This window comes from Nicotiana sylvestris, chromosome 9 (genome assembly GCF_000393655.2).
Source record: "Nicotiana sylvestris chromosome 9, ASM39365v2, whole genome shotgun sequence".
NCBI lineage: Eukaryota > Viridiplantae > Streptophyta > Magnoliopsida > Solanales > Solanaceae > Nicotiana > Nicotiana sylvestris.
This window is the reverse complement of record NC_091065.1, coordinates 43,172,372-43,191,420: the sequence shown is the minus strand read 5'-3', so window position 1 is coordinate 43,191,420 and position 19,049 is coordinate 43,172,372.

Below are 19,049 nucleotides of genomic sequence, written 5' to 3'. Positions count from 1 at the left end.
TGTAATGTTCATAAAATAGATTAAAGTTGCTAAGAGTTCTGGAATTTATTGTAAGAATTTAAGGAAGGCTCAATTAAGGTATGTATGGCTAAACCCCCTTCTTCTTAGAATCGAACCCCTGGTGTTCGTGTAATTGATGTAAGTCCCTAAATTGATCATACTAGAATTGGTTGCCCTAATGTGTTATGCTTAAAGATTCATGTTCTATAATTGTTCTAGATGTTTATCATGTCATCATGCTATTTGAGAATGTTTTAACCATAGGGAATATGTTCTAAAATGCCTAGATTTCAAGTTGAGTTTAAATAAAGGTTGTTATGCCAAAGTATGTCAAAGCCTCTATACACCCATGATCTATAATTGCTCTCGTGTGTACTCAATATTTTGAAATGAAATGCTTGTTTGTTGAAAATGATAATAATAATGTGAAATATGGGAAAGATCTTGCACTATGAAATACTTCCAAGAGCCAAGGTACGATATAACAACTGTGGCTACTAGTGTCGATAAGTTGATATATGTGAGAGGAATATGAAATGAGAGAATCAATGGAAAAATGGTAATGTCTTGGGTGAGATGGCCTAGCTGATCGGGTCGTGATCGGACGTCATGCCGCACACGGTTGTACTGTGCTGGAAACTAAAATTAGAAATGGAAATTAGAATTGTAATTGTGGTGAATATCTTCAATAAGACGACCTAGACGATTGGGCCGTGATCGGAATCTGTATAAAAGTATGGTGGTATTGTGAATGATGAGGTATCAATACTAATGATGCTCCAATTTAAAGCCATAGAAAATTTACTTGAAAGCTTATGTGATCCTTAATTTGGTGTTGTGGTATTGTTTAAGGCTTTTATTGATTTTACAATTACTTTCTTCTTGTATTATTGTTCTTTCTAATGAGATGGTATTAGTTATACATACTAGTACTATTCGACAGTACTAACTTCCCCTTTGCTGGGGACGCTACATCTTTAAATGGATGTAGATGGTTCCATAGTAGAAAGTGTTGATCGCAGCTAGTAGTTCATCGTCATCATCTTCCCAATAGCCTTGGTGAGCCCCATTTCTTCCCGGGGTTATATAGTATCTTCTGTTTATATGATACCACATTTTGAGGTATAGCTGGGGCCTTGTTGTTGGCGTTGTTATGACTCTCTTTTGTATCTTTAGAGGCTCCGTAGACACTATGTGGGTTGTATATGGGTATTGGAAAGGCTAATGATTTATGTTGTGTTAAAACTCTTGTTCCACTCAATCGCAAGGATGTATGTATTTTGAAATTAAAAATGATGTAATCTATTAAGTGAGTTAGTAATGTTTACATGATATTCCTAGTGTTTCAATAATGAAGGCATGCCCCTCTTTTTATCATAAGTTAGTCAGGTAGAAAGTTTCTAACAGGCTTTCTCAGTCGGGTTTACTCGGTTGAGCGCCGGTCGCGCTCCTTGATTTTTGGGGCGTGACAGCAGAGATGAAAACATTGATAGATAATTACGTGGGCATATGAAGTGAGAGATCGACCGCTGAAGCATGAGAGACCATTGTTCGGAACCCTAATACCCAAAGGTCATTGCATTTGACCTATGGATATTGAATATCAATGATGAAGCCATCTAATATCTTCATGCTTGCTTCGATTTGAAAGGTAATGAGAGAATCAGACGAATTCAAGTTTCACGTTTTGGTTTATGACTCCATGATTAGGGATTTTGAAATCAAACGGTGAAAACGAAAAGAACATAAGATCTGAAGTACAAGAGCAATATGGATGGCCATGCATGCCATGGATTTGAAAGATCACAGGTGATTTGAGATTTCGTCTTTGGGGTTAGGGTTTCAGATTCAGAGATTTTAAATGTCATTGTCGAAAATGGAAAGAGGACAACATGATTCGTGGATAACGGAGCAGATTGAGTGTTTGGAGTTTAATTTTCGTGACCTTGCACCGATTTGTGCAAGGTTTCTTGATTGATGGGCAAGGGGTTTTTGAGAGAACAGAGAAGAAAAAAGGAAAAAGAAGGGTCATTCAATGTGAAAATGATTAGGATTAGGAAAATAGTTGGGGTCATCTCTTAGGTTAAGCTTATGGGAAAAGATCTTAGATTAACGGTGTTGATAATTTGGGGTTTACGTTTTTATGGACGAAATTTGAGGGTTGTTATGTCCCTTGGTTTCAATGGTCAAGATTAAGCTTTCTGTGATATTAAAATTAAAAGGAAAATTGAGACAGATTCAGAACCATTGATCTGTGGGATGGACAGCTCGAATCAATTGTATTTGTTATGTGAGTGATTGAGATAGGTGACATGGTGCTCATCTATTGGTTTAATGAGAGTGGCAAGGATTGCCAAGGTGGATTGGAGGGATAGTTTGGACTGGGTCTATTCCGGATTGGGCTTGGCTGTTGGGCTAGAAATAATTTAAAAAATAGTCACTTGGTCATTAATAGAGAATTACAATTATAGCCTTTAGCCTCTTTTGATCCCTTTTATAGTTAAATTAAATAAGCTTAATAATTTTTGATAAAATACAGTAAAATTATAATTAATATATACATTACTAACTATTATAATTGGTTGTTTATAAATACTTCATTTCTTCAAATTATAGCATTAGTTTCAAATTATTAACATAATAGTGTGATTAACTAAAAATTAAGGAGTAATTAGTTAAATTAATTATAAAGCCTATGTGATACTAATAGTAGATTATTAATTTGAAGGCTATTAATACTTAGTTAATTTTATAAAATAGGTATTTATTTATTGAAGATATTTCCAAAATATTCATTGTAAATTATTAAGGATAAATAAATTAATTCTAAAAGGGATGGTCAAAATTAACCATCAACAATGATACTTCTTGAACCTCTCAAGTCTCAATTGCTCCTCCTCAGATGCCCCTGGCATGATCTCAGGCTGAACCGAAATAACAGGTTGTGCTGGCATGGCACCCAAAACCTGACCAATATGGACCTGCTGCTCTGGAGTACGGGCAGCGGGAGTCTGAGCTCCTCCCACGGTCTGTGAAGATAAGTACAGACGCCTCCGTACTGGTCCGCAAGACTCTACTAAACTTGCTTATGACTCGTAGCACTTATGAACCTAGAGCTCTGATATCAACTTGTCATGATCCAAAATTCCTCCTTAGGAGTCGTGATGACACATAGTCTCTAAGACTAGGTAAGCCTAACACTTACTGAATTAATAACAAATTTTTAACTAAACAATGATTAAACATGAACCAGATATTTCTATATAAAGCCAACAATCCCAACATGATACACAACATACCAAAACCGATAGTACAAGTCATAAGCTCTACTGAGTACACAAGAAAATCTCTAAATACAACTATTCCAGGAAAAAAATAAACAGTATAAAGTAAAACTTCAGAAGGTGACTCCGAGACCTGCGAACGCGACGATAGGTATACCTTGAAGTCTCCACGGCAATACTCGATCAACTATCTAATAATCAACATGCCACGAGGTACCTGGATCTGCACACAAAAATGTATAGCTAGCGTAACATGAGTACATCACATCAGTACTCAGTAAGTATCAAGACTAACCTCGATGGAATAGTGACGAGGAACAGTCAAGGAACCTGCTAGACTTAATAACCTGTACAAGTGTGAATAAAAAAGTAACAAGGAACGATATAAAACTAAACATGGGAAGAATAATGTTACAATACTTGTATTAAGAACTAGAAACAACAATTAACAACAAAGAGCAACATGTAATAACATCGTAAGGTAAGCAAATATAGTTAAAGTCTGGTAAAACCAAGTAAGGGAAAACAATTAACATCCTAATTAAATAACCGCTTTTACACAAGGTTTATACAAGAATTTACCTGAGGTACCACGCCTCATAAGCACAAATCACGGGTCCCAAATCAAGAATTCTAATCACTTGAAATCTTGTTCCCACATTACAAATCATAACTACACGGACAACTCACGTGCTTCACGGACAACTCATGTGCTGCACGGACAACTCATGTGCCAATACCCTTAATACCTCATTGTTGCACAGACAACTCACATGCTAAGAGAGTAATAATATCCTACATCCACACGGAGAGCTCACGTGCTAGCAGCAACAATATCTCATATCCGCAAGGACAACTCACGTGCTAATGGTAAAACTCACGCACATAAGGCAGGTATATAAGAATACATGTAAATGATCATCAAACATCAAGGTTTATATTCCTGGACTAACATAAATGACAGATTACAATGTATGCTTGTGCAAGTGTACTATCAAAGCTCGAGTCAACAAGTAAGATTAGAGACAACGAATGGCATATAGGAAACAACACAACAAAACCATAATATGCATGCCTCAAGGTAGGCACACCACTACACAAATATCATCAATAACAATGCCCCCATGCCATTACAAATCATCCCCGATATAGCCCTCTTGTCTCGCTGCATGCACAACAATAAAGTAAATGTCCGCCTTGTCTTGCCAAGTGCACATAATAATATTCCCACCTTATTTCACCACATGCGCAAACCTGATAAGTGGGGATTTTGACTACTTATTAGCGCCTTTTAGCTTTCGTTTTAGTCTAAGAGTATTTTATTGTATTCCCGAAAACTGATAAAATATGCTTAATTGCAGGAGTATTGGAAAATGAGCCACAAAGATGCAATCCAACTCAAGAAGGAGTAATGTGAATTCAAGGACAGAAAGTAGGCACACAATCTCAAGTGTGGACCACAGATTTCCATCTGCGGCCGCAGAATGCGAAGAGAATCCATCACAGTGATAGCGCAAAGTGCGAACTGCACAATTATTGTGCGGCCACAAAAGTCAGCTGCGAGGCCGCACTCAAAAGTGTGGGGTCCGCAGAAGAGCCCTACGTAGCCGCACCAACAATTGTGCAGACCGCAGAATTTGAGAGATGCGAATTATGCGGCCGCAGATTCAACTCCTGTCAAGACTCAAGCAAAGTGCGGACCGCAAATGGAATTGTGCGGCCGCAGAACCTCCGAAAGGGCATTTTTGTTCGAAAATTCCAACTTTGTATAAATAGACTAGTTTCACAAAGTTAGGTCAAGTTTTGAATATTGAAACTCCTGTAGCCGCTTTTCCTTGCTTATTTAGGAAAATTTAGCTTACTTTAGTGATTTAATATTGGATTTTTGTCTTTTAATATGATTTTAATTATCTTTTCTTCTCTATTTTCTTCTATACCCATTATGAGTAGCTGTTGATACTCAATTCTTTCCTATATATTTTAATATGCAAATACCTTCAAAATAGCATGTATATGCATATATAAGCATGTCCAAAGTTTTATTATTTTTTCCATAATTATAAGGTTTTAAATTGATTATTTTTCTCCCTTTTTATCCATAAAATCCCCAATAATTATTTTCAAAATAATTTTTTTGATAATTCATCTATTGGATTTCTATATTTATGCCAAAATATGACTAAGGTAATTTTTACACAATTTTATAATTATATTTAGTATTTTTAAAGTTAAATTACACATAATTGCAATATTAGCCCTTTTAAGATTTAATTATGTTTTATATACATAAAATTAGATCCTGTACTTTTAAATTACTAATTATGTATTATAAATCATTTTAGCATTTTAAAATTATTTTTAGAAATTATCTACTATTTCCTATAAATTAAATAGGGAAAAACTGGCTATGTAACTTATAGCCAAAATTGGCTTTCAATTCTAGCCTAAACCCACAAATCCCCTTTCCAAAAAGGAGTGAGTTATCCCATACCAAAATGGAGCAGTTGATGCTAATAATATGGAGTTTAATGATGAGATACAAGCTAAAACGAGATAGTAATCGAATCGAAGGGCCTGCTGCCCGGGTATAGGTCCGGTCGATGGGGGACCTCGGGGTTGACTTCAGGGTCGAGTTCGAGCTATCGGGGATAATCGGGAATGGGATAACAACTGAGGATATAATTTAATAAGGCTCTTTACGGCCAATATTGAGCTATATAATGAAGAACAAGTAAGAGAAGGATGGATATAAAGGTTGCCTCGGGCCAGTGAGAACAAGCAAGTTAGAAAGAAAAGAGAGAGAGAGAGAGATATTATTTCACTTGAGTAGAATGGTTGGAGCTCTGCCTTTACAGGGTGTTAGTGACTCCCCTTTTATAGAAAGGGGGACGTCCAAACTTAGTACAAGATACGTTGCGTGATAAAACAAATAGGATGGGACAACCGGCTAGCTTCGCAATGTACGCATGGGCTGATGTCGAGCCACTTGAATTGACCCGATCGACCCCGGGTGCATTTCTCGGGAGATTGTTGTGTTTGTCGTGGCTTTGGTCATCATTATCCTTGGCAGGGTACCGGTTGATCTTGAGGGAAGTGACTGGCTCGAGATCCCGGGCTTCCGGGATCACCCTTCGAGGTATTCAGCTGAGGAGAAAAAGGCCTCCCAGATTTCACCGTGCACAGATAGTCTCCGCGTTTCTTAGAGGGAAGTGATAAGAAATGATTTTGACACCCCACTTCTTGATCCCCCATAACGATGTCGTGCTGACGGTGCAGCACCCCTTTTTACAAGTGTCGAGGTGCCTCGCCTTTTCGCTTCTCTAAGATTACCCAAAATGTTGCGATTCTTGGATCTTCGTTGCTATTGGTTCTGCTTCTATGAACGCATTGATTGCGCCTGCTATTACGCTTTTCGAGGGCGGTAATGGTGCCATCGGTTACTTTGCCCTCCCTATAAATGGGGCTTTTCATGGTTCACTTTTTATCCAAATTTCCTCTGATACCCATATTTTCTTCCTTTCCTACTATCATGAATTTCTGCTATCTCGTTATGTTTGAAGCCCGTAGCCTCAAGATATTACGCCATGTGCACCGTGGCCCAACCCTCGATCCTCTTTTGATTGGGCGAAGTTGTGCCGTTGTGATGCTGTTGTTGTTGTTCTTGTTGTTATCGTTGTCGTTGGCCCGGGGTGATGATGTAGAGGACCGATTTCCTTTGACCCCGGGGATACTTTGGATTATGCACCGCTGCTCAAGAGGGGGTTCTAATTATACACCGCTGCTCACCCTCCTCCCTTGACTCGGCGTGTTACACCCCTTTTGGATTCCCGGGGGGTGTGTCGGTGGTCTCTACCTACTGTTGCCTTCCGGGCCGAGGCAACATCTCAAGAAGTGGCTTCAAAATGGCAGTACTGGCGGAGTTCGTACTAGCCAAATTTTTCACCCAGCCTCTTCTTGTGTTCTTCCAGCTTCTCCTTCGTCATTTTGCTCTTTTCCCCTGCCTTCCTTTTCCATACACTCCCTTTTGAAGATGCCATTCCAGGAGGATTAGGATGTGGTCCCCGAGGGGATCGTACTTGAAAGATATCGTCTTTGAGGTCATATGCCTGAGGGGATGATGCCGGAGACACAACATGAATAGGCTAGGTCCTTAGGCTCCTGCTGTATGCATATCATTTGTACTCTTTATTTTTACATAAGGATCCCCTGTGGCCTTTTGTAATCATATGTAATGTAATCATATGTAAGGACCTCCCGAGGGTCGTTGTAAGTGAACACTTGTATAAATACAAAGATATTTTCTTGATTCCTTTCTTCAACACTTGTTGTATCTCTTTTATATTTTTGGCAGCTTGAAATGCATGATCCTATTTCATCACTTGTGATACTGGACTTGGGTTCGGGTATTCTTCCCGGCCTTTGGTTGATGAAACTGCTTCGTGTGGGGTCTTTTGTGACTTCTCGAACCGTACCTGAATTAGGCTAATAACCTCAGGCCGCAGGGACCCTTTCTCTGCGTGAAAGCATGGATAATATCTTCAAGCCTCATAATGGCCTTCAAGAAGAGACTTGCCTGAGGACTCGCGGTCCTGGGATGCCGATGACTTCATGGAGGCAATCTCTGAATGGAGGCCTGGCTGTTCAGGCCGCCCTGGTCATTACCCGGAACCTATTTCACACGGGCATTTGTTAGGGACACCCATTTCATCGTAAACTATCCTTCTTTGGCAGAGGCCTTTTGAAGCTGTACGCAAATTTGGTGAAGGCAGTGTTGGCCTACTGGGGCGCTATCTTGTTATGGCAGAGGTCTTCGGGGTTGATCATTACCTCGAAATTGGAGGCGATGCCAATAGTTGGTGCCTTTGGTTGGTGTTGAATTGTTCCCGCCCTTTTCGTATGTAGTCGAGAGATTCTTCCACTTCCCGGGGGTCCTTGGGGTTTGCTGATTTCATGGTGCTGGTGGGTCATGCCCTTAGCAGCTGCTTATTTGGGGCATGGCAGAGGCGGGGCACAATGATAGATGAGATGTGCGCTTTATAATCATGAAGGAGCTTTTATCAGGGTGAGACAAGACCGTGCTTCTGAGGAGAGTACATCATCCGAGCCTAGAGCTCCTAGAGTCCTTGGTTTCGGAGCAGCGGTTCCTTTGGGCCAATAAGGTTTGGGCTACCAAGAGGGTGCTCGGTCGTCGAGTAGGTTTGTCGGCTTCACTTCATGGTAGGTTTCTGCATGATTCCTCCGTATCTTAGGTCTTCCCTTTCTTATCGGGTTTTCCCTCTGTAAGACCCCAATAGACCCAGGCTCTAAGTTGTTTTGTCAAGGAGCTATACTTTGGGGGGCCCTGGATGAGGGTAGGCCCCTTAAGATTCCTGGCGAAGGGAAAGAAGGGTCGAGTTGGTGCACAGGCAATTCGGGACATATCAGAGCTCGTATTACAAAAACCTTTTTGTGAGGCAGGAGTCTTCTTGTGGTAAGCGTTTCACCTTTTTGACCTTAGGGGCGGAGCCGATCAAGCTAGGAATACCTGAAGTATCAAGTGCAGGCTTCGAGCTTCGATCTGAGTGGATATGATTGTGAAGTTGTAGCTTGATTCCTCAAAGTCCGGACTAGCATAGTGCTAAGCTGGATCGAGGATGTCGAAGGAGTGGCCACTTGTCACCGATGATCGACTCGGGTTGGAGCGGGCCTTCGAGGGATGCGTTCGTCGCAGATCTTCGGGACAGGCGCTTGAAGAGACCTATGCCAGGGGTTCCGTCTTTCTAGAAAGATTTGCTTGGGCGAAGGTGGTCGGGCGTGATGCCCGGTTCGCTTATTGCTGATTCCACGAAGAGCGAGGCTGAGGCTAATAGGCCGTAACCCTTTAGGGGTGGAGTGTAGATTTTGCCACTTTGTATTTTGTTGTTTATAGAGCATGCTTGTAGATGTAGAGCACACCTTTCGTGCATATATAAAATGAGAGAAATCTGGAAGTTTTACCTCCTTTGTATCTCTCCCTGTATCACCTTATCCGGCGGACTGATTTCCGTGTTTTGGTGGGATCCTCGTGGGTTCGGAACTGATCAGGCAGGCCTGGGATCTTTCAAGTGTGATTTTTGACACGAGCATGCGTTGGGGCCTCTATGTTTTGCCCAGCTATTTTAGGCTCAGTCTCTAAGTCAGGCCTTTATTTGAGCTTGCCTGTCCTTAGATCTTTTGTGCTCGTGCGGGCGGATGGTGATTGTTCTCATTTCTTGCCCTTGGGTATTTCGCTGTTTCAGCTATTTTGGTCCAGTCTCCGAGTCGTGTTGCGATTCGAGCTTTAATTGACCCTTAAGTTCTTTCCTGCCTGCATGGTCGGACAATAGTGGCCTTCATTTCTCGCCCTCAGACATTTTGTTGTTTCAACCATTTTGGGTCCAGTCTCCGAGTCGCATTGCGATTCGAGTTTTAATTGACCCTTAACATCTTTCCTGCCTGCATGGGAGGACAATGGTGGCCTTCATTTCTCGCCCTCGAGCGTTTGTTGTTTCAACTATTTTGGGTCCAGTCTTCGAGTCGCGTTGCGATTCGAGCTTTAATTAACCCTTAAGTTCTTTCCTGCATACATCGGCGGATAATGGTGGCCTTTATTTCTTGCCCTCGGACGTTTGTTCTTTCAACTATTTCGGATAATTGACCTTAAGTTCTTTCCTACCTGCATGGGTGGTCAACGATGGCCTTTTGTGTTTTGGGTTGAAGTGACCTTACAGGCGCGTGGCTTAAAGGCTCATTCGGCCGGCGATAGTGGAATTTATGCCGTGCCTTTAGGCATATTGCAGTTTACTTATTTTGGGTTCGGTCTCCGAGTCGCGTTGCGACTCGAGCTTCATTTGGCCCTTAAGTGCTTTTGATTTTTAGACCGGCGATAGTGCCTATTATGCTGTTTTGGCTGTTGAGGCCTTTTAATATGTGGCCCCGAGGCTTGTATAGTTAAATATTTTGGATCCAATTTCCGAATCAGGTTACGATTCGAGCTCATTTTAATTCTCAAGTTGTCAATTTTCAAGTTGGCGACAATGGCCCATATGATGTTTGGTCGTAGAGACCTTTTAGTATGCGTCTCGGAGGCTTTTTTAGCTGGCGACAATGGCTCTTATGCTGTTTTTCCCGTGAGCTTTTTATAGGCTTTGTTTTCTGCTCTTTAAGGTCTTTTGAAATATTTTTGCCTGACCCGTCATCGGTTCTGGAAGAACCTCGATTTCAAGTCGTTATCAGCGATGTTTTGCGCCCTCGGAAGGTTCATAACTCGTAGGCTGAGTAGGTCGAAGCCTTGTGATTCGGAGATGACATAGTCGAAGTTCGTTTTTGCCTGTTAAGGAAAGCCTGTTTTAACCGGTTCTTTTCGAAGTATAATCGAAGTAGTGGCCTGCGATTTTTGCTTAGCGACGGTCGGGCGTCCCCGAGTCGCATTAATTTGGCTGTATCAGCTATTTTGACCGTAGTCATATATGTTTGGCCGGAGCCATTTTTGATCCCGAGTGATAGTTCAGGTGTCTACACCGAGGATATGCCCTTTCGGGACTCTTACAAATGTGACGTATAGCCTAAACTTCGGGATTTTCATGCCTATTGAGGTCGTACAGTTTGTCATGCCTATTGAGGTCTTACAGTTTGTCATGCCTGTTGAGTTCTTATAGTTTTTGTTGTAATGTAGAATAGATCTGGTTACGCCGAGTCTGCCCACTAGGGGTCTTAAAGTTTCGGGTTTTCCAGCGCAGGGCAATTATTGACAGTCTCCGAGTCATCGAGTTTGTTTAAGCTTGAAGACCGCTTTTCGTTAGCTCGAAATTTCCTTGTAGGGGCTTTATGAGCCTGGAGTTACGACCCTAGGGTCATGCGGGTGCTAAATTGTTGACGCTAAGTCTCCGAGTATCTTGGGATGTGTTTGGTGGAGAGGTTCCTACCGGGAATACACTATGATTTTCCTCACTTGGAGAATAGGATACTGAAAGACATTCTTCTATCCATTGTCGTAATATATATTGCTGTGTTGAGTCGACCTATATCGGGTCGAAGTCGATCGCCCGGAGGTTTGTCTTGCGTGAAATTTTTTTGTGATTTCAGAGCTTTGATTTAGAGGTCGTCGAAGCGTTTGAACTGCTGGTGTCTGTTCCCGAGTTTTCGGGACGTTTCTGGTGAAAGAATTTGTTACCCTACTCTGAGAAGGAGTTCCCTCCCCCCTTTTTTTGACAAAAGTTATTTTTTGGTTGCTCGATACGATTGTACATGCTTTTGTTGACGGGGCCTGACTATATCAGTCGTTTGGTCCGATACATTTCCTATAGGAATCCTCTTTTGGAATTTTTCAAAACTCCTACGAGCGGGCAGAATGCCCCTCGCTTATTCAAAAGTCAGCCACAGGGAAAGTCTTGAATATGTTTTACGGAGTTCTCCCTTAAGCGGCTCGCAAACGTTGCCTCGTTAAAAACCTTGCTGGTAAAAACCCTTTTTCTGAGATAAAAACTCAGACGAAAGAAAAGAGTGCAACGGGTGCACCTTTGGGGCCTCGAGGTCTTGCGACAACACTAACATCCCAGCAGCTCCGATTGGGTTCCTGCACGAAGGTTAATTCCGAATTTAAAATAAAAAAGGGGAATGACCGTACCTTGAAACAAGATATGCTGGCGATGCCTTGGGATTGGTCTATTATAACTGCCCGGGGGCGGAGATGTGGTATGGATCTCTACTTTGTTTTGTCAAGTTTGACCGGGGCGGACCCTGGTTTGCCCGTTGTTTCATTCGGGGGTGGAGGCATGTATAGCAAACATTATCCTTGCCGCGTGTTGTTCCCCGTATACGATTTTGATCCCGTCCTTTGTCGAGAATTTTATCACCTGCTCTCATGTAGTGTATCCATGGTAGTCCAAATAAGGCGTAATACCTCACAGCTTCCTCGATGAAATGGAATATGGTGTCTTAGGTTGTGCCGGCGATGGTAACCAGAAGGACGATTTCTCCCTTTGTCTTTTCACTCACCATGTTGAATCCATTGAGGAACCGAGTGGCAGGCACGATTTGTTCGAGTAGCCCGAGATGTTCTATCACCCTCTACCTGATGATATTGGTCGAGCTACCTAGATCCATGAGTACACGTTTTATCTGAAAATAATTTACAAGAAAGGAGATTACCAGGGCATCATTATGGGGTTGAGACAATGCCTCGGTGTCCTCTTCACTGAACGTGAAGGCGTCTTCGAGGATATATCCGCGGGGCATCAGTGCCCCCCATGATCATGTGGATGACGTGTTGCAGCTCATTTGCCTCATTTTTCTTGGTTGCCTCCTTTCTCGGAATTGATTCTTGGCTCGATCACTGAGGAATTCCCAAAGGTGTCCTTTGTTGAGAAGTCAAGCCACATCTTCCCGTAGTTGATGGCAATCCTCGGTCCTGTGACCGTTCGTGTTGTGGAACTCGCACACTAAGTTGTAATTTCTTTGCAAAGGGTCTGACTTTATCGGTTTGGGCCACTTGGCATCTCTGATCTTGCTAATAGCGAACACGATGTCCGATACATCGACGCTGAAGTTGTATTCAGATATGTGGGGCGCATTTGTTGGCGCTATGTTTTGATCGAACCTGGTTCTATTGACGAGCCCTCTAGGGTCCTATCCCCGATCTATCCTCCGATCGTTGCGAGGTAGGTTGTGCCTTGGGGCATTCCTTCTATCTTCGAGGTATGGCTGGTACCTTTCTTTATTTAGCTTTGGTTCTTTTACCAGGAGTCTGTTTGGGTACACTGAGCCTGAAAGGGCTCCCTGTCGATCGTCCTCGGCCTTGATCTTTGACTGGTACCGGTTGTGGACGTCAAACCAGGTCACGGCCGGATATTCGATCAGGTTCTGCTCCAGCTGTTTCGGGGCCACCGAGCTTCGTTTGTTCAGGCATTGGGTGAAGGCCTGCACTGCCCAATCGCCGGAGACTGGTGGCAGCTCCATCCATATCTGGAAGCGGGACACGAATTCCCGCAGCATCTCGTTCTCTCTTTGCTTGATTTTGAAAACGTCATACTTCCTCGTTGCTACCTTGATGGCTCCAGCATGTGCTTTTATGAAGGAGTCTGCTAACATCACAAATGAATCTATGGAGTTGGGAGCCAAGTTGTGATACCACATCATGGCCCCCTTCGAAAGCGTTTCTCCGAATTTTTTCAGCATAAGGACTTGATCTCGTCATTCTTTATATTATTGCCTTTTACTGCGCAGGTATAGGAAGTAACGTGTTCATTGCGGTCGGTGGTACCGTTGTACTTAGGGAGTTTCGGCCTTCTGAACTTTTTAGGAATGGGCTTCAGGGCCGCTTCCTCGGGGAACGGCCTTTGTATGAACTTCTTCGAATCCAAAACTTTCTGGACCGTGGGTTCTCCTGGGATCTGATCCACCCTAGAGTTGTAGGTCTCGACCTTTTTATCGTTGGCTACAATCATTTTCTCACCTGATTCAATACTTTTGGTGAGGTCCTCGAGCATCTTTACTATGAAAGGGTCGACCACCGACCCATTATTGCTTGATCTTTCGGGTACTTGCTCAATGAGGGGAGTTGTCTCTGGTGCCACTGTGCTGGGAGTCTTCGGATGGCTTTGCAACTGGGCAATGGCCAGTTGTTGTGCCTGCAACATTTCAAAAATAACATGAAGACTAACTTCCTGCTCTTCCCGGGCCGGGGTTTTTTGAGCTTCCTGTCGGTCGTTGTGCCGTATGCTCCTGTCCGTGTGAGAAGTTTCGTCGACTTGCTGTGCATCCTATGAATCCGCGTCCACTAGAATCGGTCAGGGGGCATTATCGAGATTCTATGGTGGTGCTCCGGCGGCTGGGACGGCCATGCCATTTTCCCCGTGGTTTTCGAGGTTGTCGTTCTCGACTCTGTTTACCGAACAATTATGAAAGATTATGTGTGTTTTGTGCAATGAAACCAGCAAGAAAATAATTAGTATTATTTTTAGCCCCACGGTTGGCGCCAAACTGTTTACCGTAAAAATGGTAACAATAATTAAATTTGTAAATAGGATTCTAAAAATACGTGATCTATTCCCGAGCTAGTTGTTAGGGCAGTTGATGCTAATAATATGGAGTTTAATGATGAGATGCAAGCTAAAATGAGATAGTAATCGAACCGAAGGGCCTACTGCCCGGGTATAGGTCTGGTCGATGGAGGACCTCGGGGTCGAGGTCAGGGTTGAGTTCGAGCTATTGCGGATAATCGGAAATGGGATAACAACTGAGGATATAATTTAACAAGGCTCTTTACAGCCAGTACTGAGCTATATAATGAAGAACAAGTAAGAGAACGATGGATATAAAAGTGGGCTCGGGCTAGTGAGAAAAAGCAAGTTAGAAAGAAAAGAGAGAGAGAGAGAGATATTATTGCACTTGAGTAGAATGGTTGGAGCTCTGCCTTTACAGGGTGTTAGCGACACCCCTTTTATAGAAAGGGGGAGGTCCAAACTTAGTACAAGATACGTTGTGTGATAAAAGAAATAGGATAAGACAACCGGCTAGCTTCGCAATGTACATGTGGTCTAATGTCGAGCCGCTTGAATAGACCCGATCAACCCCGGGTGCATTCCTCGGGAGATTCCTGCGTTCGTCGGGGCTTTGGTTGTCATTATCCTTGGCAGGGTACCGGCCGATCTTGAGGGAAGTGACTGGCTCGAGATCCCGGGCTTCTGGGATCACCCTTCGAGGTATTCAGTTGAGGAGAAATCGGCCTCCCAGATATCACCGTGCACAAGTTTATTTACGGTAAAACTAGTCTATCAGTGGTGCAGTCGACAGCTCCGTGCCTTCCCCCTTGAGTTGTCCGCTCAAGGGTACCAGTCTAAAACCCCATAGAAACCTTACTCTGTTTAAATTACGCATGCATCATGGTCAAACCTAATCGGGTTAGTTATGTTGCCCACTTAATGGTCCTTTAAGATAGCCTTGTCAAAGTCCATTGGGTTTCCCCGAACCCAAACGGACATTATCACGTTCTGTGCATTTATTTGGAGAACTAAAAGTCGATGTGCTGATCATAAATGTATAAATAGTCGAGTCTGGTGGGGGTAGGGTCTAACCTTTTTTGTTTTGCAAAAAATGAGGCACGAGGTCCCCAGTTTTGGTATGGTTAAAATGCCCCCACTCTTGCTAGACTGGTGAAGGAGTGTTCCATCAAATGACCAAATCAATGAGTGGAAAGAGAGGGCTGGCAAAGCTAGAAATAGTTGGAATAACTAGAATACAGACTGCTGGAATTGGAAGGAAAAGTGAGGAAGAGCGTCACCGACTGCCAGAACGCTGAGGGAAATGAAGGAGAACACCTGGCAAAGGCATTTTTACTACTGGCACTTGGCCTTTTTACCAGTTAGAAATAGGGTTTTGATGGTTTTATTAGGCCAAGTCCCAACGCTCAAAACCCTACACCTCCTCAAAATATCCCAAAACAACAGAATCATCCCGCTCCTCACCATCACGTTGCTTCACCAAAGAACCAATGTAACACTTGCCATACCCCAAACAACACCCCACTACTTATCCCAGAACCTTAGAACTCCACAATAGACCATTTCCACACCCATACACCAGGCCACTATAACACTCCTACCTACGTAGAGACCATGCCACACTCTACCCAACCTATCTCATGCACACCTGAGTCTGATAAAAAGGATCTGCTTATCAGGAACTTGGCCGAGGAACTTAAGAAAGTGACCAGCCGGATTAAGGGCGTTGAGGGAAGAAAAGAAATCGAGGGGCTGAACTATGAGGACCTTTGCATACAACCTGATGTCGAACTGCCCGAGGGGTACAAACCTCCTAAGTTCGAGATATTTGATGGTACGAGAGATCCAAGGGTCCATCCGAGGATATATTGCGACAAGATAGTTGGAGTAGGGAAGGTTGAAAGGATTCACATGAAGCTATTCATGAGGAGTTTGAAAGGAGATGCATTATCTTGGTACATCAGCCAAGATCCCAAGAAGTGGTCAAGCTGGGTAGGCATGGCGTCTGACTTTATGGACAGATTCAGGTTTAATACAGAGAACGCACCAGACGTGTTCTATATTCCAAACTTGAAGAAGAAGCCTACAGAGATGTTTCGCGAGTATTCTACTCACTGGAGGTCTGAAACTGTGAAGGTTAGACCTGCCTTAGAAGAGGAGCAAATGAACAAGTTCTTTGTCCAGGCTCAGGACCCGCAGTACTATGAAAGGCTGTTGATGATTGAGAACCATAAGTTCTCTGACATTATCAAATTAGGTGAAAGAATTGAAGAAGGTATTAAAAGTGGTATGGTTACAAATTTTGAAGCCTTGCAAGCTACAAATAAGGCTTTACAATCTGGTGGTGTGTCAAAGAAAAGGGACGTAGGGGCCGTGATGCTTGCACAAAGGACCAAATCTCCCTTCAAATACCAAACTTATCCAACATCTCCACTCACATACCAGCCAACTCCAAATTACCAAGCACCCTCACCTTTATACCGAGTTCCGCCACCAACTTATCAGTCATCTCCACCCCCTACAAATCAACCTACTTCACCCAGATACTCCCAACCCACTCATGTTTACTTAACTTATAATGCTCAACCGTCCCACTATCAATCACCCCCTGCACGCCAAAATTTCCCTAGACCCCAACCTAATTTTGATCGCTGACCTCCAAAATAGTATACAGTCATCGCTGAACCATCGACCAGCTGTATGAGAGGCTCAAAGCTGCTGGTTATGTCACCCCCATCCCTGCTGCAACCCCTGAGAATCCTTCTTAGTGGGTTAACCCAAACAAGTCATGTGCATACCACTCCAGCATGAAAGGGCACACCATCGATGAATGCCGCTCCTTGAAAGACAAGATACAATCTGTGATTGCTAACAAGATAATTGTGGCAAAGGAACTCACTCCAAACGTCCGCAACAACCCTCTTCCAGACAATAAAGGTGGAGGTATTCACATGATTGAAATAGAAGATGACTGGGATCCCGAGGGATCAATCGGGTTGATTGCAGAAGGTGATGACCCAAAGAAACCAACAATTACTCTCAATCCAATCACAGTCCAGATCCAACCGTTTAAGGACACTAAGGTGAATATGTCTATACCTCTTGAGTTTGAAGCAGCGCCATCCGCAGAGACACCGACATCAATTGAGGTTGAATTCATATCTCCAGCAAATGGACCCGCACCATTTGAAGTTGCAGTCTTGCCACCCAAGGCACATGTTCCATTCGAAGTGAGGATAGCCGCGCCGATACCAGTGGCAATGTCAACCATTCCACCATTTTATACGAATGCTATACCCTGGGACTATACAACCGAGGTGAGAAGGAAAGGCAAGGTCAGGATTAAAGAAACTATTGCAGCACAGGGTATCACAAGAACTGGTAGAGTCTATACCCCTGAACATCTAGCTGAATCAAGCAAGCAGGCCTCCAATCGGCCGCCTCTCATTGAGGCAGGTCCGGACGACCTTTGGAGGAAAATACAGGCCATGGAATATTTGGTCATCGACCAGTTAACAAAGACGCTAGCGCAAATGTCCATTCTCTCTTTGCTGCAAAATTCTGAGACGCACAAGAATGCTTTGCTGAAGGTGCTAAATGAAGCATACGTACCAAGTAACATCACTAGCAAGGAAGTGGCTAATATGGTAGGACAAGTGTTGGAAAGCCATAAGATCACCTTTCATGAGGACGAGCTGCCACCTGAAGGGTTGGGGCACAATAAAGCACTGCACATCACCATGTAATGCGAAGATTATTTCATCACCAGAATCTTGATCGGTGGAGGTTCTAATCACATTTGTCCGCTGGTAACACTCAAGAAGTTGGGTAAAGGACTGCATGAGATAAAGGATGGAGCAATCAATGTGAAAGCCTTCAATGATTCTCAAAGGTACACCATTGGTGAGATTGGTCTATGCTTGCAGATGGGACCAACCTGGTTCGAGGTCGATTTCCAGGTAATAGATGTACCAGCATTTTACAACTTGTTGCTGGGAAGGCCATGGATTCATGATGTCGGGCCCGTAGCATCAACACTACATCAGACAGTAATGTTCGAATGGAATCACCAAGAAGTGATCATTCACAGCAATGGTAGCAACCTTATATACAGTCACCGACCATTCCGGCGATCGAGGAAAGAAGGAAGTTGGGTGGAGAAACGTACCACCACATTGAGAGGGTCAATGCTATCGACAAAGACAAATGGTGGGATAGTAAAATTGAGAGTATATTGAGTTGGAATGGGTACGAGCCTGGCAAAAGGCTTGGCAAAAACATCCAAGGAATCTCTAAACCCATAAAACTCATGGCACTATCTTCGGCTTAGGATATGAATACACCTGGGAAGAATTCAATAACTGGTCGCCACCATGGCGCGGTCCTTACTATCCACTATAGAAGCCAATACCGCATCTGGAGCAAACTTTTTAATAGACAGACATTATTTATGGGTCAGATGAAGTAGAAGCACTTGCAGCAGTGAAGAACTTGTTTTTGGAGGACAATCATATGGACTGTTGCATTATTCTCGAGGAGGAGGGGGAGGAAGGCCCTTCCATACAGGCTTTGAGCAGAGGGGCACATCTCAAGAATTGGACCATCAGGACAACCAAAGCCTGACGAGCCTCATGGAAGCAAGGCTAAAACAAACATTATTCACTATTTTATTTACTAAATGATTTTCTTTTCACATTTTTCAATTTCCTCAATAAGATCTTCGATGTCCAAAACTGTTACTCAATTTATCAAAAGCATTTTTAATTAT